We start from the raw sequence: 22,596 nt of genomic DNA on the forward strand, positions 1-22,596 counted from the left end.
CACCCCCGGGGGTGCCTAACCCCAACCCCCCCTTCCCCTAGCCTAACCCTCCCGAGGGAGGTGCCTAACTCCCCTCCCTGGAGCCCCTAACCTAATCCACAGCTGTCCGCACTCGGACTCCCGGCATAGGTATAATGGCAGGCGTCAGCATTTCAACCGTCGGCTTCCTGCCTGCATCCCGTGCACACCAATAGGTAAGTCGTGAATATGTGCCTGTGACACCCAGACCAATCCACCCTGACTTTATAAACCTCTTTTCTGCATCTCACAGAAAGCTGGCCTACAGTCAGTATGTACAGAATAAGAACCAAAGCCAGTTCAATCAAAGTTTATTTCAGTAATTAACCCTGGCAGCCAAATAAATCCTAGGCCAAATCAATGAATTGATTATATTCCTGATGGATTTTTTTATTTTTACATTTTAGTGAAGAGTCAGGAGCAACCAAGGCCCGTATTCAATTTGGAGCGAAAAGCCGTTTTCGCGTGTTTTTGGCGAAAACTTTTCGCCGATGACGTAATTTTCACCTGTTTTGGTTTTACTCCGTATTCAGTTTGAGAAAGACTTTCCGCCTAAGCGGAAAATCAATGCAATGTAATAGGCGAATAAGTTTCGCCTATGAATAGCAGGCGGAAAAAAGTGCAGAATTGGGGTTTTAGGGTGCAACATTGCGGGAACCCCCATGCAGCCTTCAGACAGTCCCCCAAAGGTAAACTGTGTCAAAAAAAAAAAAAAACACTTAAGGACACCCCAAAAAATCACTTTGAATTTGGGGGCAAAAAAACAAATGTTGGGGGCAAAGTTAAAAACTAGCGAACTTGACTCTGGGGGGTCCCCAAGTATGCCCCAGGTGTTTTTTTCATTGCAGGTGCTTGCGGAAGGTGGATTATTCACGATTTTTTCAAATTCACTTTAGCAAATTTAAAATATGCTGACCCCCATTTTCAAGTACCCCAAATTTGCTGGGATAAGGTATTTTCTGCAAAAAAACCTCCAGAATACTCTTCTTCACCACTTATACAAAAATGCTATTTAGCAGCTACTGCGCACGTTTAACAACACCAAATACCTTCAGCAAGCCAAATCGGGGGTACCATAGTGAACCCCCATGTCAGAGCATCTTTTGAGGGGGGGGCAGGCTGATTTCCCCAAAACTGACAGTACTTTTCGCTTGTTTAAGTTTCGCCGGGTCCCGTTTTCGCCTACTTTCAAATTGAATATGGCGATATGCGGGCACGTGCACGATACTTTTCCACCAGCAAAACGGGCGAAGTAGGCGAAAAGTCCGGAAGGCAAAAAAGTATCGCGGCTGAGCTCAAATTGAATACGGGCCCAAAACCGAGATATAGTTTTCCATCCTTCTAGAATTATTATAAAATAAAAACCTAAGAACGCTGGACAGTCACATTCATTAATGTCCTATGCAGTTTTCAGATGACTGAGTACAAATGAAGAAGTTAGATATAGGAAAATAATACAGCACTGGCTGACAGGAGAATCTCTGTTCACATAGCTTGTTCCAGGTCAGTGCTGTCAACATTTTCCATGCAGGGAACTACATTTATCCAGTAAATACTGTAAAGTCTGCTAAAGAGTGAGTCTGTATTATTTACTAAATATGTGCCATGGACAAGGAAGACAGAGGCTGTACACGAAGTACAGATTAGGTACAAAATTAATCACAGACAGCAAACAGCATACCCAGAATGAACTAGAGAGAACCAGTAACATGAACCTATAACATCATTCACGGTCTATGCTACAGTTACGAAGATTTCCATATGTTTTTTTAAGTGAAGGACAATGTGTGTTTGTATTTAATTTAATTTTTAAATTTGTTTCGTATTTGTTACCTGTATTGAACTGTAGTTTACATTGCAAATGCAACTTTCATATTTATTGATAACTAGAGATGTGCGGGTTCGGTTCCCAGAGAACTGACAACAACCGTATTTAGAGGTTCTGAGTCGAACAGAGTCCCGGTTCTCGGAATTAAAAACCAAATTCGGGTTTTTGGATTGTATGTAAACAGGTCAAAATGATATAATTTTAGCTGTTTTTTTATTTTATTATTAGTAATAATAATAAAAACAGATCCAAAACCAAAACACGTGAGGGTGGTTTTGCAGAACCAAAACATGAAGATGAATCCCAATCCAAAACCAAAACACCAAGGTTGGCACACATCTACATTGATAACAATGCCCAGAGACTATTTTATGTTATGTATATGACACTTCATTACAGTATTATATTGTGTACCAACTGGGTGATGTGACTTTAGCGCTTATTACTAATACTGGCAAGCGTACGGTAAACCTGGTGTAAATGCTACCACCCCAGAGCTGTACACATCTCCACATGGAGAGTGACTCCAGCCTCTGGACACATTGTGACTGATTCTGAGTCAGACCCAGTCGCAGCCATCCTTGTGTCTTTTGCCGCAGTCATGTTTGCTACCTTATGCTAATGCCGCTACAAAGCCCTTCCCTGGTGTACATCTATGTGTCCGAAAGTGTAAGGGCTGAGACGCCCACTTGAGGCGTGTATAGACGCTGCATTACCGTCTTGTGCATCTTTAGACACCACCATCAAAGCTTTCACTAGCCCCATGGTAAGTGCAGTTACTCCCTCTGAGTATGGCCTCCAATGTATGCAACCGCTTCACTGACACACCCACGGTGCGCCTGTGCCACTCCAATCATAGGCAATATTAGAGGTTTTCCATTGTGTTTTTCTTTAGTAAATGGTCGGTTAGCAAAAGCCAAAACCGATGTTTAGTAAATTTACCCCTTGGCCCCCAGCATGCTCACAAATCCATGTGCTGCTGTAACCAAAAGCGTAAACCACAAGGCCAGAAACAGGTGGTGGTTACAATCTATCTGGTCATTACATTTGAAGAAAAAATTGAGTATCATTAAGAGTCCAGAGCAATTAATTACATCAATTAAAAAGTTTGTAGTTAGTGTCAACTCCTTTGCTATTATAGGCCCTCATTCAGAGCCACTCGCTAGCGGCAGTACGCTCGTTCCGAGCGATGTTCGCACATCTGCGCATGCGTACGGATCGTTATACGCATGCGCGAACCAGTCAGTGCGGCCGAAATTCATGTGCTCGCAATATAGCGAATGCCTGCTATTTTGAGTGACAGAATGAGGCGTATGTGGGTGGTAACAGGGGAAGGTGCTTGAAAACGGGGAGCGGAGATCAGAACGCAGGCGTGCTTAAAGGTCAAAACGGGCGTTTTATGGGTGTGCATAATTAATACAGCAGCGTCATTGACCACGTCACTGGGTTATTTTATAGCCAGAACTGCTCGCAAGATTGTGGTAGCAAAAACCAACCACAAGAATAGCGAGCAGTTCATACGCTGGTCGATGTACTCGATTAATCTAATAAATAGCGGACATGACGTATGGTGCGAGCGGCCAGGGGGCATTTTTAACAAATAAACGAGCGTATGTTTTGCTCGCTCGTTCAGACTTAGAGGTGTGAACAGACTGCAATTTGCGAACGGATCATTTGAATAGCCACCCCTTGTTTTTGAACGAACGACCGCAAATAGCGAACGGCTCTGAATCAGGGCCATAGTCCATACCAGCACAGAAGCAGCAGAAATCTCCATTTCCTGAATGGTCACAATCCTAAAACACGATTTAACATCATCACGCATCCATCTACAGTACTAACCACATTTTTAACACAAGCTATGTTTCAGACAACCTTTCAAAAAAGTGATGTCAAGAGTCCTCCTGACATTTCGGGAAAATGGGCAAATATAATGTTTCTATTGTTTAGTATTCTTGAATGCTCTAGTACAATTTCATTATGGTCTTATAAGTCAAAGTAATACTACATACATTTAAGACAATTCAAACTCTAACTATATACATTTTGCAAATCAGGGATGTTATTTCATTCTCATAGCATTTTAATTCACTTGCACTTGCAGATCATTCGACATGGCCAATTTATACTTAATACATCCCTTGAGGGTCTGTTTTAATTTCCCTGCACCTCCCCCACCCCCAGCCTACCCAATCTCCTCCCCATATTCCATGCCCCCAGTGTGAAAGATCAGGCTTGCATTCACCCGCCAAGGAGCTTTCTATGTCTTTAGGCTCAAGTAAGATCACCACAGTTTGTAGGTTTCGATGAGCTTTAAAATATTATCATTAAATGCAAATAGATTAAATTCTCCTAACACCTGAACAATGTTTTTCTATTTTCATTAAAATACATATGTGACTAAAGTATTCCCATTCATCCTCACTATCAGAACTTAAATCTACCAACTCTGACATGACAAGAAATACAAAAAGACTGATATCCCCATTCATACAACGGATCCTGTTACAGTTGAAACATTCTTCTTAGACCTATAAAGAAAATACAATATCATGGTGGGACAACATAGACACCTTTCCCCTACAGTGATCCAAACTTTAACTATTTTATTAATTGTATTTAGTAATATAAAAAGGAGTGGGTAAAGGGGATGTAGTCATAATCTCGGAGTGCTGGATGCCAGCACTCAGAATGCCGATGCAGGAATCCCGACACCAGTCAGTATTCCGGTGCCGGCATTCCGATGGTAAGTAGTGGGGTTAGGGGGAGGGTTAAGGTGCAGAGAATATATAGAGTTATATGTAAGACAGTGTTTGCAAATTTGGTCAAATTTCTCACCTTTGAATACATAGGAAGTACATTTTTCCATTAATACAATTACCCAGAAACTATTGCATCGAATGCAAACCTAATACCCTCCTTACTCTCTGTGATGGCAATAATTGATAATGACACAGTAAAATCATTTACAAGGGAGTATTTTAACTTTTCACATGAATAATCCTGATGCGTACCATTTCTCCTAGATATACAGTATATTGTCAACTTGAAATTTTCACTTAAATAACCTGTTTCAATTGATAAGTGGCGTTAGATTATCTCTTTTGAAAAATTATATACTTTCACCATGATGCCTATAGGTGTAACTCATCTTGCACTGTGTTTTAATTCCAGATGCTTTATTACCGTCTATTGGCAAGGCCGAAATTGTTCCTCATACTTTGGCAGATCGCACTGCAGTATTGATTAAGTAATCAGCCATAAGGTATAGACACAGCTTTACGTTTGCCTTGGCAGTTCACAAACTTACATCAGAGGATCAATCAGACAATATGCCTCGATTAAGAAAAAGCAATCCTCAACTACTAGGTTACATTTACAGGCTAAGATAAGAGAGATCTCTTACTAATTTCCCCAAACCCCTGCCTGTTAAATATCAAAGGCTATGTCAGATAAAACATTTTTATTAGATGCCCTTTTATCTGGAGACACAAAAGGCTTTACTGTACAGTATGTTGGACACAAAGCAAATTTTTTTAGCAAAGCCAATAAGCCTGATAGGAAGTTGGGGCATACATTATACATGCAGCGGGCATACTTTAGGATTACACAAATTCAGACCTCTGATACCAATGTTACATATGACCCAAGGTGGATTAACAAACAGTTCTATAATTATTTTTCCACTTTTTGCTTGATTTGGCACAGGTCCTCATTGTAGAAATGTTAAAACAGTAACATTGGCAAAACACACCCTATTGACATGGTGTACTGTAAACTCAGCTTGGCTCAAACATTTTTAATCTTTAATTATTTGTATTTTTTATTTATGATAGTTCATATTAAGAACTATGGATATCATCATGTTTCTCCTCCAGAGCTCTGGATATCATCATGTTTCTCCCCCAGAGCTATGGATATCATCATGTTTCTCCCTCAGAGCTATGGGTGTCATCATGTTTTTCCCCCAGAGCTATGGATATCATCATGTTTCTCCTCCAGAGCTATGGATATCATTGTTACTCACTCAGAGCTATGGATGTCATCATGTTTCTCCCCCAGAGCTATGGGTATCATCATGTTTCTCCCCCAAAGCTATGGATGTCATCATGTTTCTCCCCCAGAGCTATGGATATCATGTTAGTCCCCCAGAGCTATGGATATAATAATGTTTCTTCCCAGGTCTATGGATATCATCATGTTTCTCCCTCAGAGCTATGGGTGTCATCATGTTTTTCCCCCAGAGCTATGGATATCATCATGTTTCTCCTCCAGAGCTATGGATGTCATCATGTTTCTCCCCCAGAGCTATGGATATCATAATGTTACTCCCCCAGAGCTATGGATATCATCATGTTTCTCCCCAGGTCTATGGATATCATTGTGTTTCTCCCCAGAGTTATGGATATCATCATGTTTCTCCCTCAGAGCTATGGGTGTCATCATGTTTTTCCCCCAGAGCTATGGATATCATCATGTTTCTCCCCCAGAACTATGGATGTTATCATGTTTCTCCCCCATAGCTATGGATGTCATCATGTTTCTCCTCCAGAGCTATGGATATCATCATGTTTCTCCCCCAGGTTTATGGATATCATTGGGTTTCTCTCCAGAGCTATGGGTATCATCATGTTTCTCCCCTAGAGCTATGGATGTCATCATGTTTCTCCCCCAGAGCTATGGGTGTCATCATGTTTCTCCCCCCAGAGTAATTGATGTCATCATGTTTCTCCCCCAGAGCTATGGGTATCATAATGTTTCTCCTCCAGAGCTATGGGTGTCATCATGTTTCTCCCCCAGATCTATGGATATCATCATGTTTCTCCCCCAGAGCTATGGATGTCATCATGTTTCTCCTCCAGAGCTATGGATATCATCCTGTTTCACCCCCAGAGCTATGGATATCATCCTGTTTCTCCCCCAGAGCTATGTGTTTCATCATGTTTCTCCTTGAGAGCTATGGATATCATAATGTTTCTCCTCCAGAGCTATGGATATCATGATATTTCTCCTCCAGATCTATGGATATCATGATGTTTCTCCCCCAGAACTATGGATATCATCATGTTGCTCCCCCAATTTTTTTGCATATTAATTTGTATTGCATTTCACTCAAAAACACGATGGATAAAGAAAGAAAAAAGCGATAACAAAACAGGGGGTTGGGATATGCAAATCTGTTTCTCCCACCTTTTGATCACTCCTGTCCCTTTTCATAACACTGAAGACTAATTTAATCAGTCCACACAACACATTTATTGGGGGGCAGTTCTACAAAACTTTTTTTTTGCTTTGGCCCCTTGTAAATGTTATGGTCAGGGCCGTAAGTAGGGGTGTGCGAGTGGTGCGGCTGCACAGAGCGCAGTGCTCTATAAGCAGCACCGCCGCTCACCCACAGCTCCTGCATCTAGCAGGGTGCCTGTAATGGCACCATGCTACCAGAATATCTGCAGCAGTGCCATCTGGAGCGTTCTTAGGATGCTCCAGATGTTTACAATGCTGTCCTTACAGCATCCTCAGTATGCTCTGGGCATTGCTGTAATCACCCGCTCCCGGCGCCCCTCCACGTGACATCATACAGGGGTGGCGTGGTCTGCACCGGGCGCCAGGAGTGCTAGCTACCGCACTGCTTTGGGTACCGCCATTCTAGTATGAAATTATATTATTTTTGCTCCATTGAAAACATAGGGCCTGATTCAGAGCCGCTCGTAAGCGGCCGCTCGTTCGTTCCGAGCGATGTTTGCCCAACTGCGCATGCATACGGATCGTAATACGCATGCGCGAACCAGTCGGTGCAGCCGAAAATCGCTAAATAGTGAATGCCTGCTAACATGAGTGACAGGAGGAGGCGTATGTGGGTGGTAACAGGGGAAGGTGCTTGAAAACGTGGAGTGGAGATCAGAATGCAGGTATGCTTAAAGGTCAACACGGGCGTTTTATGGGTGTGCATAATTAATACAGCAGCGTCATTGACCACGTCACTGGGTTATTTTATAGTTAGAACTGCTCGCAAATTTGTGGTAGGAAAAACCAACCACAAGAATAGCGAGCAGTTCATAAGCTGTACTCAATTAATCTAATAAATAGCGGACATGACGTAGGATGCGAGCGGCCAGGGGGCGTAGTTATCCAAAAAACGACCGCAAGTTTTGTTCGCTCGTTCAGACATAGAGGCGTGAACAGACCGCAAAGAGCGAACGGTTCATTTGAATAGCCACCCCTTTTTTTGGAACGAACGACCGCAAATAGCGACCGGCTCTGAATCAGGCCCATAGACTCTGAAGGAAGTTTCCTAATTCCAACTGCATCACTTTATACAGCAAATTCCCAACATGCCACATTTTATGCAAAATTCTTTGATGAACTTCCCAAATTAGTATCATATTAGATCCTATACATGGAGGTCACCTGGGGCCATCATGAGAAGCCAATAGACTTAGGGCTTGATTCAGCAAGGAACGCAGTTGCGTATACGCACACAATCGTTTGATTAATTTGCACTGCGCATGCATATGCATTGCAGTGTGTGTGCGTGAACTAGCAATTGCGATGGGAACTGCGTCTGCAGAGGCTACGCAGACCCAGAGCAGAGTGATTGACAGGAAGTGCCATTTGTGGGTGGTGACGGGGGGTGGTCGGGCGAACGCAGGATGCCAGTGCATACAACGCCATTGCATGGGCATGCATAAATTAGCCACTGCATAACCTGACACCTCCTGAGGTCTCATAGCGTGCGCAGAAGTTAGCAATTCCTGAGCGAGGTCTGGGCTTCCTTAACTGTGTGCATGGGTCCGATGTTACTCGAAGTTGCAGATTGTTTCACTATGTTGCCCTATACGGATGCGAGTATGGGGAAGTTGGCGTCCTTATGGCAGGCTGCGTACGTAATGTGAATGCACACATTTAAATAGCACCGCTGATATTAGCAATGCAGTTGTGTGTAAGCAGAATAGCGTTCCTTGCTGAATCAGGCCCTTAATTCACTACGAAAGTCATTTGACTTGAACAATTTTTGAAGATCTAAACATGGATCTGTCAGCGGATATACATTACATGTATTAACCCAACATTCATAGGTTTAACACTCGTATTGAGTTCATTTGTGCCAGCACTCAACTAACCACAAAATGCCTGGATCACTCCCATCTCATGCTCTGATTATACGGCTACCTCTGCCCATTTGAACCTGCCGGAAGCTCTGCATTTGGGCTTGAAGTGGAGAGTAGATGACTCACTTTTACTTAACCACACTTATATCAACCAAATTTCTCTAAGACATCTCTGACATTATTTGATCTCAGGATCACTGAAGATGTTTAATTGTCAAAAATCTGGGGGGACCATGAGGCCACTATTAGAGACAAACTAATCATTATTTATGCAACTGAAACAAATTCATTAGAGAGTAGAGGAGCCAGAGGCACAGTTATTAGGCTATTAGGCACAACAGTAACACATACTGTATAACACACTCCAATGGTGAACTGTACCGTAAAGTTATTTCACTCAAAGGACAAATTGAACAATTTGCTATAGGGATTACAGGTTGAGCCACCCATATCCAAAATATTTGGGACCAGAAATATTTTGGATTTTTTGCATACCATAATGAGATATCTTGGGAATGGTACCCAAATCTAAACACAGAATGCATTTATGTATTATATACACCTTATACACACAGCCTGCAGGTAATTTTATACAATATTTGTAATAATTTTGAGCATCAGACAAAGTTGTATACATACTAGAAATTAATTTATGTTTCATATACACCTTATATACACAGCTTGACAATAATTTTATACAGTACTTTTAAGAATTTAATGCCGTAAACAAAGTTTGTGTACACTGAACCATCAGAAATTAAGGTGCCCATCCACTAGACGATTATGTTGAGCAATTGAACGATAACGATCCCAAATCGTTTCCAAAAATGTCTAAAATGACCAGTAATGCGCGTGCCCGCTGGTCGTTTAGACATCTATCATCGTGCCAACATGCTGGACAACCTGACGATAACGTCAGGTTGAGCATGTTTGCAGATGATTGATGAGCCTGCACTGAACAACTGCTTGTTCAGTGTAGGCTCATCACAGACTGACAAATGACTGCACGATTATAATGTCGTAATCGTGCAATCGTTTTCATGTCTGCTAGTGGATGGGCACCTTACTATCTCAGTCGCTTTCTGTATTTCGGAATGTTTGGATATGGGAGACTCAACCTGTACTGCAGAGTGGCGACTTACTACACATGTATCCACATACTTCTAGCCTCTTTGCGTGTTAAACAGCACTACTAGTCGCGCCATGCCGTGGCGTGAATCAGTAGCGTTGAGCGTTTTTTCGTGCAACTTTTGACCTTCAAATGTGTCTTATTAGCACAATGGTGTGAATAGAATGCACACGCATCTGATTAAAATGATATGCGGCATGCCTATGTTATGTGTGCGACTGCGGTTATATCTGCATGCGAAATGCTACGTTACAGTGTCACCACCGCTGCCACTGTAACGTAGCATTTTGCATGCACATACACCCGCAGTTGCACACAGAACATAGGCATGCCACATATAATTTTAAGCAGCAGAAGCTGCATATGCAGTCTATTTTCACCACTGTGCGAATAAGATGCCTTTGAAGGTAAAAAGTCACACGAAAAGACAATTGGCGCTACGAGTCACTCAGCACTCACGCGTTATGTGTAGTTCAACTTGTAGCACAGGGAGGACAGATGTATGTGGACACATCTGTATATTGAATTTTGACTCTGAAATAATTGCTGCCCAATCAGTGGGCTTGCTAATTATTTTAAAGCAAATAGCAAATATATTCTGGGCTATAGTACAAAATGAAAGCCATAGTTATTTCAAATATATTTATTGCATATTGAAGATACAAATATTATGAATCAGTGCTGATTATCAACAGCGAACGATTTTGAGGAAACATTTTTTTCCCTACTACTTGAGCACATTGGCGAACTCCACAGTGGCACAGTGGGGTCTTCTTTTTATTTTCGGTTTATTACTCGGTGAAAGCATATGCCAAGAGGATTACATATAACTAATGGGACGGTAATTGTTCCGGATTGCTGGCTTTGGAGCAGCTGATTATCCTGTTTGTGCATATGAACGTTTGCTTCTGAGCAAATCAAACAGGAAATGATTTGGTTCCTGAACAGGTTTATGGTTACCCAGTAATGTGAATTAAAAGTAAGCACTCATTTTTGCATGCATTGACAGCTCATTTACAATTTTCATCTGTTACTAATAAACTATTTGAAATATATGTTTTAAACATATTTTTAGTGTTAGTTCATATTTGCCTACTTTTGAAAAAGTATTTCAGGGAGATTGTGAAAGTAACACCTATAGTACTAGTGCTGCGGTAAAGTGGACGTGTACTGCTACATCTGAGGGGCGTCCAATAAAATTGATTTACATCCAAATGTAAACAATCTTGTTGATGAAAACACACTGATACTTTTCAGGGCTTGTTTATATATTGGCCCCCATTTACTAACGAGTTTTATCACCAAAATGAGTGATACATGTCACTGTGTATGATAAATGGTGCTCCAGCCAATCAGCTCCCAACTGTCATTTTCCTAACTCGGTGGCACTGAGTGTCTTTTCATGCAAATTTTTACCTTCAACTGTGTCTTATTCGCACAGTGAAATGTTTTTAATTTTAAAATGGATTATATATATGTACTTGTATTTTTATTTTATTTATATATTCAGATATTGTATTTATTATTGTATATCTATATGACCATATATTGTTATGTTTAATAAAGAGATGCATCATAGAATTTGTATTTGTTGTGATATAAAGAGTAGAGAATGTCGTTTTTATGTAAACTTTTATGTCAGTGTACTAATGGATTTTTTGTATAGAAGCTGGGCACTTTTAAGTCCTTTTTTGCCCCTTTATTTGATTACATACTTACAGCTGTGAGTTATTATAGTGATCGTTTATTTAAGAAGGAATTCTTCTATAAATACTGGTCAGGGGATCGCCTAAACTTTATTGTTTATCCGATGCCTGGTAAACTGTGATCACATGTTCTAAAACAACTTTATTGAGACATGGACAAAAGAACAAAATGGAGCCCGTTTGTTTACACCTCGCTGTGAACACATATTTATATGTCCTGCTATCCGGTCTTCACATTGCGGTCCACCACACGAGCACCCTTGTGAGTGGCACATGCAGTTTAGCTGCATACTTCATACCTCCCAACATGACCCTCTCCAGGAGGGACACAATGCTCTAGTCCTGGACATCCCTGGTAAGAGGTGGGGCTGCAGCGCAGTTCAAAATTCAAATAGGGGAGCCACACCAACTGTCATTTCACACACTGCCAAACATCACTGGCTGGGACTCACTGGCAGTTGGTGTGAGTCCCCTATTCATACCTCCCAACATGACCCTCTCCAGGAGGGACACAATGCTCTGGTCCTGGACTTCCCTGGTGAGAAGCGGGCCTGCAGCACAGTTCAAAATTCAAATAGGGGAGTCACACCAACTGTCATTTCACACACTGCCAACATCACTGGCTGGGACTCACTGGCAGTTGGTGTGACTTCCCTATTTGAATTTTGGACTGTGCTGCAGCCCCGCCTCTGGAGCCTCCACCAATCATAAATTACCAGGGAAGTCCAGGACCAGAGCATTGTGTCCCTCCTGGAGAGGGTCATGTTGGGAGGTATGCCTATTTGAATTTTGGACTGTACTGCAGCCACATCTCTGGAACCTCCACCAATCATAAATTACCAGGGAAGTCCAGGACCAGAGCATTGTGTCCCTCCTGGAGAGGGTCATGTTGGGAGGTATGTTACTTGATAGAGTTATAGTTTTTTTAAGGGTAAGATTGACGGGTTTGCACTTCTGGTCTGGGGTTATTTAAACTCCAGATGATTCAATGGTCACTGCACCTTGAGAAAGACACGGCTTGTGTTGAAACATGTCTGAGGAGTGATGAGGGTGATAACAACTACTTCACAATCCAGCAGCTCCAGAACCTTTGCCGCATTAGAAGTACCCAGACTACTACTGTATGTTGCTATTTATGGGTATGTCGATCATTGTTCCATCATCTGGCATGAAGTTACCTTACCTTGTTTTAATATTTGGAATGTAGTAAAGTTATCTTTGGAAAATCTGCATCATAAGGTGTCATATGTTTATTTACATGGTTTTCCTGTGACTATGGATACATAAAGAGGTCCCAAAGAAACCTTTATAAGAGTACAAGTATACAAATTTATGTAAGATTTAATGTAAATAACCATATGGTACGACACTTTATTTCCAGGGATATAAGGTGATTTACTTACACAGGACAAAGAAACCTTTATAGGAGGATTATTACATTTTTCTATGTAAGCATAAAGTGAGCATCATCATTCTATTCCTGTGTGTGAACACTGAAAGTGGTAGTTCGTTGTCTTTCTTTATATATAAAAAATACGGGTGCCCTCTCTTCCATTATTATCTATTATCAAAAGTTGAAGTATATTCACTGATACATTTTTTGTTTTGTTCTCTTTTTCTATTTTTATTGTTTTTGAGCATCATTGGTCCTATTAAAGAGACACTTACTTGTGGAAGAGTATTCAGGACCAGAGAACATAAACTTAATTTTGTGGACAATATTGATGCAAGGATATATAACCTCTGCTTGTTTATATTTTAGGGGTTATGGTTAGGCACGAAGGGAGGAGACTTAAGTTTAGGCACTAACGGGGAAGGTTAGAGTTAGGGTGCTGGGTGGGGAGGGTTAGGGTTAGGCTACAAAAAGCGAGGGTTATAGTTAGGAAGAGAAGGGGGGAGGTTAAGTATACTTACCCGACTCCTGTCGGGACGCCATGCATCAAGATGCCGCTGTCGGTATTCTGACAGGAGGCATCCTGACAGCCGGCATTACATACCGATTTCGAATTATATATCTTGCATTGTTTGGTGATTAGTTCATTAACTATATATTGTTAACATATCACCTGGTCATCCGGTAGTGCATTCACAGTGCATGATTTGCGGGAAATCGTTAACGAGATTGTCAGATTGAGATGCATGTAGGGGCGACCTAAAGATGCGACGGACAATGCCACTGGGGCGCCCATAGTGCGTACACACTTGACGATTTGAAACATTTGGGGTTCCGATCCATCGGAATAATCCAAATTGTTCAAAAAGTCGTCTAATGTGTACCCAGTTTGAAAGTAGGGTGACAAAGCAGACACTTTGCTTGTAAATGAACTAAGAGCTAGACCACAGGTTCTCAAATTCGGTCCTCTGGACCCCAAACAGTGCATGTTTTCCAAGTCTCGTCATAGAATCACAAGTGAAATAATTAACTCCACCTGGATCTTTTAAAATGTGTCAGAGAGTAATGACTACACCTGTGCACCTGTTAGGTGGCCTGGAAAACGTGACCTGTGTGGGGTCCTGAGGACCGAGTTTGAGAACCACTGAGCTAGACAGTTGTGGTATATTTTGTCAACATACATAATGCGTTCTGCACATGCCAACATGTACAATGTTAACATTTTAACAATGTTGACATAATAACGGTCAACAGTGTGATGACGACATTATAAATGTCAACATTTTAAATGTCAACATTTTTACTACATCCCGAGCTAGACATCTGGTCAATGCTATTAAGAACAATCAGAATAAACTAATTATTGAGGCATTAAACATTTGCAGTTGTGCCACCTTTAATACTAATCTCTAACACAAATAAAATGTTTGAACTCTGACAACGTTTCTTGCTTTTATCGCTATGAAATCCTTCACTAACCATCAACTTGCATTCAGACAGTGAACATCTAGATACAGCTGCTGCTCAAGTCAAAATCATACCTGCCTAATCTCATTTAAGAACCATGACTGGCATGGGCAGAGAAGGTGGTGAGGCTTGGGATTTAAAGAGGTGTGCTTATTGAGGTTTGTGTGCTCCATTCGTCCCGATTTTGTCAGGACAGTCCAGAGTGACTTATGTACTGCCATCCTGTGATCAGGATATCCTTTCCGATTTGGAGGTATTTCCATAATAACACAAGAAAAATGGTGGATTTATGTGAAAGTCTCCAGCCAGAGGTGTGGTAACACCTACTATGACCTAACCCTCCTGTAATGCTGTAGCCACAATCCCTGTCCAGAAATACAATCAGCCGATATGCATAACACTTATGCTGTGCTACCTTTATAGTGTGTTTTTTTTTAAATCACTTAGACAATACTAAAATCTTTCTTCTATCTAAACACTTCATGGCCGCCGAAGCATTTTGTATAGCACTGTGTTTGGCATTCAACCCCACAGCTTACCTAACAAATGAAGAGAGATTTCTGTGTTTTCCTGTCGGATTTGCCTCAGCTGCATAACATAACCATACCTTAGATCCAAAAACACAATCCTGATTTTCCCTCAATACATGCATATAATCACCAGGCACAAAACCACACAAAACCCCTTATTTCTGTTAAGAACTGCACAGTTTTGCCAAGGAACGGCTGTCTATCCGTCATGGATCCCATCGGTTTCCAAAGCCTGACTAACCTGCTTTTTTTTATTTGTAATAGTTATGCTACTTCCCACCTCCGATCTTATGCTTTCTTGCAACTCGTAGCTGTCAGCTCCAACCACATTCTTATTGCTACTTTGTTTCCAGACCCACCCAGAGATCCAAACAATACTTCTTGGCTAGGAATAGCCATGTATCCGTTTTGAAAGCTAAAGCACATTAGTGAGCCTTTATTTTAATTATTTAACAGTTTCTTATATAGCGCAGCATATTCTGTTGTGCTTTACAATTGGAAACATTTATAGAACAAAACAGGGTAATAACAGACAAACATAGAGGTCAGAGGGCCCTGCTTGCAAGCTTACAATCTATAGATTATCTATTCAATAGCCATATCGGCTAGTAGTGATACATGTTCAAAACAAAATAAAATGTGCTATAAAAATGTGCTATATTCCCATTTCTCCACAAAAAGAAATACAATGAAGGCTTTGGACCTAAACTCATTGACGTTACATGGACAAGCCATGTCAAAATGCCAAGGATTCAAATACTTTTTTGTGCATGCAAAGAAAATACTGCGTGCATGGAGCACGCAAAGAATGGGACAACTTATTTTTGCAATGAGATTTAGACTTGAGGTAGGATGTATTCCTCACCCGGCTCTACATTTGAGCTAACATTTTACATTTGCCCCCCCCCCCCCCCACCTCCTTCATGTAGCACAACACTGTTTTGCTAAAGTGCAAAACGGTACCATCTAGAATGCTAATTAGTTGGATATCCGAACTCGTAAATAAAATGATAACATAAGCATTCACCTGACTTCTTAGTGATAGGGACGAGCTCTTATCGGAGTCTGTGTCCTGGTGACTTTACCTTAATACATAGCTTGGAAAAAATATTGCGACGTTAAGGAATATAAATATTCAGGGGCAGAGCGCTTTTAATAATAAATATGCCCCTAAATGAGATCCAAGGTGATCTTAATTGATTGAATCTAATGTCTTATTTAACTTTCCTATTTAGAACACTGTTATAATGATTGGGAGGGCCTGGGTAGATCCAGTCAGTGCCGTGAGGAATATGTGCTCTGCTACATATTGACCAGAAATAACTTTCACCAATCTTTTGGTTAGCTTGGAATAAAATAACAATGGAATAAAATAACAATGGTATAGTAATAAAAATAAAAAAAACAAAAACAAAATGTTCTTTAACGTATCTTAAAGGAATAAAAAAGCCCTCAGCTTGTTAGAGACCAATTACTTAGCCTATACCATATGTTCTAGGGTCTGAATATGCAATCATCGGAACAGAGATAAGGAGGAACTCACTGAATTAAACACATTACATTACAGTGTAGGAGGCAAGCTCTGAACAGATGCTGACGGAAATAGCCAATTTATATGCAGAATGTGCACTGAAATTTCAGCTCTGAAAAGAGACATTTACGGTGTTTCCAGATCTTATTTGTAACACAGCACACAGGCTAAGTTTCAGATTCAAACATTTAAAAAAAAAACACTGCAAAATGAAAATAGCTATTACACATCTTTAAAAGATATGAATATTAAAAGCTTCTCTCAGGTATTGTTCAATGTAGCTTCTTCGAAAACATTTTTTATTAAAGAAATTCAAAATATGACAAAGTGTAAGAAAAAACACCTTCAGTGTTAACAATTTCACAAGAATAGCAAAATAGTACGCGCACCAATTATATAAATTAGACAAGATAATCTGCATAAACCATTGTCTCAGTCTTCCTCTAGTTACAGTGTCATCAGATGACATCAAAAGAAAGTGCATAGCGTAATTCGGTATCAATAATCAATAAAAGTGCAATACTGCCAAAGTGCAAAGTCCAAAAATCTCACCACCACCTGTCAACAGCAATTCATGTAAAAAATATACCACTACATGGTCAGCAAAAATCCTTTGTGTATCTGTGCCAGAATATTTTTATACATGTGCAAATATGCAATACAGAACTGCATACCAGATATATTATGAGTAGTCAACTAGTGTTATACTTATTCATCTGTAATCCCGGAGCATCCACTACTCCACAGACAATCTCAAGCAGAAAATATAGATTCCCAATAGTATAGTATGTTCACATCGAACCTTTCATTATACACAAACAATATAAATATCCATACATGTAAACAATAAAAAATCTGGGTTATCTGAGACAAGGTGTAATTGAGGATTACAGGTCTATATACCCAATGTGTTTCATCCTTTTCTACTGTTCAGGACCTACTAGTTTATCTCAGTCTCTGCCCCCCCCGTGACTCCACTCACTCTCTATGGCTGGCCCTGTCTCCTCTCTTCTATCCTCCTCCCCCTTAATGGCTCTGTCCTGATCCCCCTTCCCATCACGGCTCAGTCCTAACTCCCCATCCCATTCCCATTCTTGCCCCGGCAGCCAGTCCTCCTCCTCTAAGGCTGTCCTGTTGAGGCTCTGACACTAATGTGATTAGGCAGTCTTACAAAATTATTTAGTACAGTGGTTCTCAAACTGTGAGCAGTGGCACCCTGGGGTGCCTTGGGACACTTGCAGGCAGTGCCAGATTAAGGTCCACATGGGCTGGAGCTGAAATGTACCAAGGGTCTACGTTATACTGCCGTAGGGGTGTGACCAATGTCACAGGGGTGTGACTAATTATGTAGGGGTGGGCATTGACCAGTGCTGTGGGGAGTGGTCTGTACAGGGGGTGTGGCTAGCACCTTAATGGGCATAGGTAGCACCTACCTTCAACCATTCTCTCCCCACACATGTTTTGGTAGGCCGATAGTGGTCACCTTTGTGCAGGCACAGGTGTAAGTATTGTTGCCTGTACTACACTACCTTACCCCCCTCCCTGAAATACCTGTCACCCATCAATTAATGCTGTATACAGAACCTCCTACCCACTACCACTCATAGATACCATCTCTTAAACACTGAAATACCCGTCATTCACTATCACTCAACAATCCCATATTTCACCATCTGTAATCACTGTCACCAACACTCCCTGACCCTGTAACTGACACACTGATATACCCCTCTCTCACCATCATACCCCAACCACATAACAGACATACATCTGTATGTTCTGTATTGTGATACTCCCTCATCTGTATATTCTGTGTTGTGATATTCCCTCATCTTTATGTTCTGTATTGTGATACTCCCTCATCTGTATGTTCTGTATTGTGATACTCCCTCATCTGTATGTTCTGTATTGTGATACTCCCTCATCTCTATGTTCTATATTGTGATACTCCCTCATCTGTATGTTCTGTGTTGTGATACCCCCTCACCACCTCATCTGCATGTTGTGTTCTGATACCCCTCATTTGTATGTTCTGTGTTGTGCTCCTGACTTCATCTGTATGTTCTATATTGTGCTACCTCCTCATCTGTATGTACTGTTGTGTCCCCCTTCCCCCTTCTCTGTCTCCATTATAATGTTCTTTCGCCTCTGTGTCCATTATCATGTGTCCCCTCCTCTGTGTCCATTATTATGTTCTTTCGCCTCTGTGCCAATTAACATGTGTTCCCCCCTCTGTGTCCATTATTATGTTCTTTTGCCTCTGTGTCAATTAACATGTGTCCCCCCCTCTGTGTCCATTATTATGTTCTTTCACCTCTGTGTCCATTATCATGTGTCCCCGTGTCCATTATTATATTCCACCCTGTGTTCCTTATTAGGCCCCCCTTCTGTGTTCCTTATTAGGCCCCCCCTTCTGTATCCATTATAGTGCTGCTCACTGCCCCCCTTTCTCAGTGTTCTGCTCTTTCCACCCCCGAAGTTCACTTACCTTCTTCTCTCTTCTCTGTTCCTCGGCATCGACTCCTCCTGCAGCCTTACACTTTCCATGGGTCTGCTCCCCACTGACAGGAAGGTCTCCCTACTGACAGGTGCTGCCAGCAGTACAACTACAGACAGCGCTCCAGAAGTCAGGAAGATTCAGTTATCAGTGCCTTCTCAGTCCGCCATGGGCTCAATGGCGGCAGCGGTACCCACCTACGTAGAGCCCTGTGCAGCAGCGGCACCTATGTGACATCACGCGACGTGCCGTCACATAGCAAAGAGAAGGAACTTAGGCACACTACGCAATGCAGGGAGGGCTTGTGAAGCAAAGCCTTCTACTGCACCGCTCTTTGAATGTCTGGTGGCCAGAACTCGGAGGACTGGGAGGTTCTTCCGGGTGGGCGGGGGTAGAGGACGAGCTGGTTGTTGGGGCTATGGGTTGAATGGGCAGGACCTCGGACAGCCGCTGTTGGTGACAGGAAAACATTTTTTCCTGTCTTCAGCATATATTCCTTGGCGGTGTGGGCCTATTTTCAGCTCCGTCCGCCCCATTGTTATTCTGGCCCTGTTTGAAGGGGTGCCTCAGATTGGTGGTCCAGCAGCAAATCAAATTATTTATGGTCAGTGTAATGTAAATATGTGGACAAACAGAAGAGCAAACCTGTCCACCACCACATTACTGAACCTAAGGATAACCGGTAAGCACTATTTACTTCACATTACTACATATTTTTTCTGATTTTCTCAATAACAAATTTAAACTTAGGGGTGCCGTGATAATATTCCTGAACCTCTAGGGCGCCTTGATTCAAAAAAGTTTGGGAATCACTGATTTAGTATATAAATCGATCAGTCTTAACATGAAATATATAGGTATGTGTGTATGTGTGTGTGTGTGTATGTAAAAGATTTATTTACAAGCAGAATATTTTTCACCATGAGTTGCTGATATAGAAGTCACTTTAAAAAGTGACTTTTTTGTAAGCAACCTATGGTGGTGAGTGCCCTGTTTGATAAGAAATCTTCTACTGATATCCAGCTAGGGGAAGATACTAATTATGTTAAATAAATATATATATATAAAATAAATATATGGTAAAGGCGCCAACCCAATAAATGTCCACTCTATACAACAAGACTGTTATAAATGTGTGTGGCACCGCACTCCCTTTAAATGTCAGGTGTCAGCTAGCCTAACTGAAGTAGGACATTGGGTCAATTGCCCACAGGTTAAATTATGTTTACATATAGTCAATCCAAGTGACTGGCGTGTTGAAAAAACAAACCATAGGTAATCTATATCAACTTGCTTAGTGAAATAAAGTTACAAAATTTGCAATATAAATACGTGCTATATTATTCAATAAATATATAGTGAAATAAAGTACATAAAATAATTAGTATTAGCTTCCAGAAATAGCTTTAAAACAATTTATTCACATGTATAAAAAAAAAGGGCCAAACATATATCAACAAAATCAAAATCAATAAATCCGCACAGATTAATTATAGCAGCAGCTAGTTAATCTACAATAATGCAAACAGTGCTGAAAAGTGCAATGTGCTGTGCAAAATATATAAACAATCCTTTTGTTGTTTCATACAGCTTCAGATAATTAATGTACTTAATAAATACCATAAAAAGCTTACACAGAACTATAGGTCAGTCATAAAAATACAGAGGAAAATAAATTACATATTTAAAAGTAATAAGAATTATTTTTTAAAAAAAGCTTATCTGATAAAACAGTTCAAAGTTCATAAGGTAGGAGGAGGCAGCTTCCCAACATGTTTCATCCACTTAGGACTTCATCAAGTGACCCTTCTTTTTTTATACATGTGAATAAATTGTTTTAAAGCTAATTCTGGAAGCTAAAACTAATTATTTTATGTACTTTATTTCACTATATATTTATTGACTAATGTAGCACGTGTATTTACAGTCAGGTCCATAAATATTGGGACATTGACAGAATTTTCATATTTTGGCCTCTATTCACCACCACAATGGCTTTGAAATTAAACAAACAAGATGTGCTTTAACTGCAGACTTTCAGATTTAATTTGAGGGTAATTACATCCAAATCAGGTGAACAGTGTAGGAATTACAACGGTTTCTATATGTGCCTCCCACTTTTTAAAATACTTCGTTGGGATGGCGATAAGAACAGCAATCATCACAGAGTTTTGTCGCTCTAAAAGAGGTATTACTGACAAAAAGAGGTTTCAGTTGTTTGTGTAAGGAACCAAATGACACTTAAGTATACCATTAATATGCAATAGTAAAATCAAGATGTTAAGAGAGAGCTAGAGATAAATACATAGCTCCCGCAAAATTCCCAGTGATTGCGTGACAGTCTTGATTTCCATTGGGCAATAGGGTGTAAACCATGATATAGAGGGGGAGGGGGGGGCTCTGCAAATGGAGTGTGGTTAGGTGTCCAAATACTGTATGTGGGAAAATTAGACTGCATTCTTGCACTGAAATTGTAAGGACATTAGTACTCTATAGCAGTGGTTCCCAAACTGTGCGCCGTGGCTCCCTGGAGTGCCACAGCACAGTCACCAGGGTGCCCCCAAGGCTGGTCATTACATATATTTTTTTGTGTAAAATATTTTGTTTGCACTGGTGGGAGAGGGGTTGGCGGCGCAGAGTAGAGCGGAGTGGTCGGGGGGTTGAGATGAGCAGGGGGAGAGCTGTCACTATAAAGCAACAGACAGTGAATCCTGAGGATGTCTGTTGCTGAATGGGGTCCTACAATGCAGTGCATTGTGAGAAATCAGATGGAGGGGCAGTAGGAGAGAGATGGAGGGGGGCAATTGGTAAGAATAGCACAGTTTTTCTTTCTTTTTTAAATAAATATTATGTTATCTTGACCCAATTACTTAAAAAAACAGGACTGCTCTGTAATTATTTTGGCTTAGGAGTGCCTTGAAATAATTATGGAAACCCTAAGGGTGCCTCAAACTGAGAAAATTTGGGAACCACTGCTCTATAGACCATTTTGAAAATAAAAGCAAAATGGTGATTAACATACAATAGATTAAAAGTAACATGACATCTTTATTCAAAGCACCGTTGTTAGAATATTACTCTCTGTGTTGTGGCTTATATATACAGTCCGTTCTATGCCACTTAAAAATCTTTGGAGCAACTCTGTGACTGGATGGATGTCAAAAAATTAGACAACTCCTCTAAAAACTACTGTCATGTGGTTGTCCAGGTTTTCTGCTTTAGAAAAGCAAGTGTTAATGCAAAAATGCTAAACACTCTCATTTTATACACTGCATATAGTTCTACTATAAGCCATTGGAAACGACATAGAGCTAGTTGAAGCTGCATTCTAATTAGAGTAATTATGACATCACAGATATAGAATCAAACACAGCATCAGGGCTAAGCA

The 22,596-nt window shown here is 40.8% G+C and overlaps 1 protein-coding gene across 5 annotated transcripts in view; it reads right to left on the minus strand.

The window, feature by feature from the left end:
- Positions 1 to 22,596, minus strand: part of CDKL5 (cyclin dependent kinase like 5) — a 423,438-nt gene that overhangs the window by 318,682 nt on the left and 82,160 nt on the right. The window lies entirely within an intron of this gene.

This window comes from Taudactylus pleione, unplaced genomic scaffold (assembly GCF_031769625.1).
Source record: "Taudactylus pleione unplaced genomic scaffold, aTauple2 ptg000026l, whole genome shotgun sequence".
In the NCBI taxonomy this organism is placed as follows: Eukaryota; Metazoa; Chordata; class Amphibia; order Anura; family Myobatrachidae; genus Taudactylus; species Taudactylus pleione.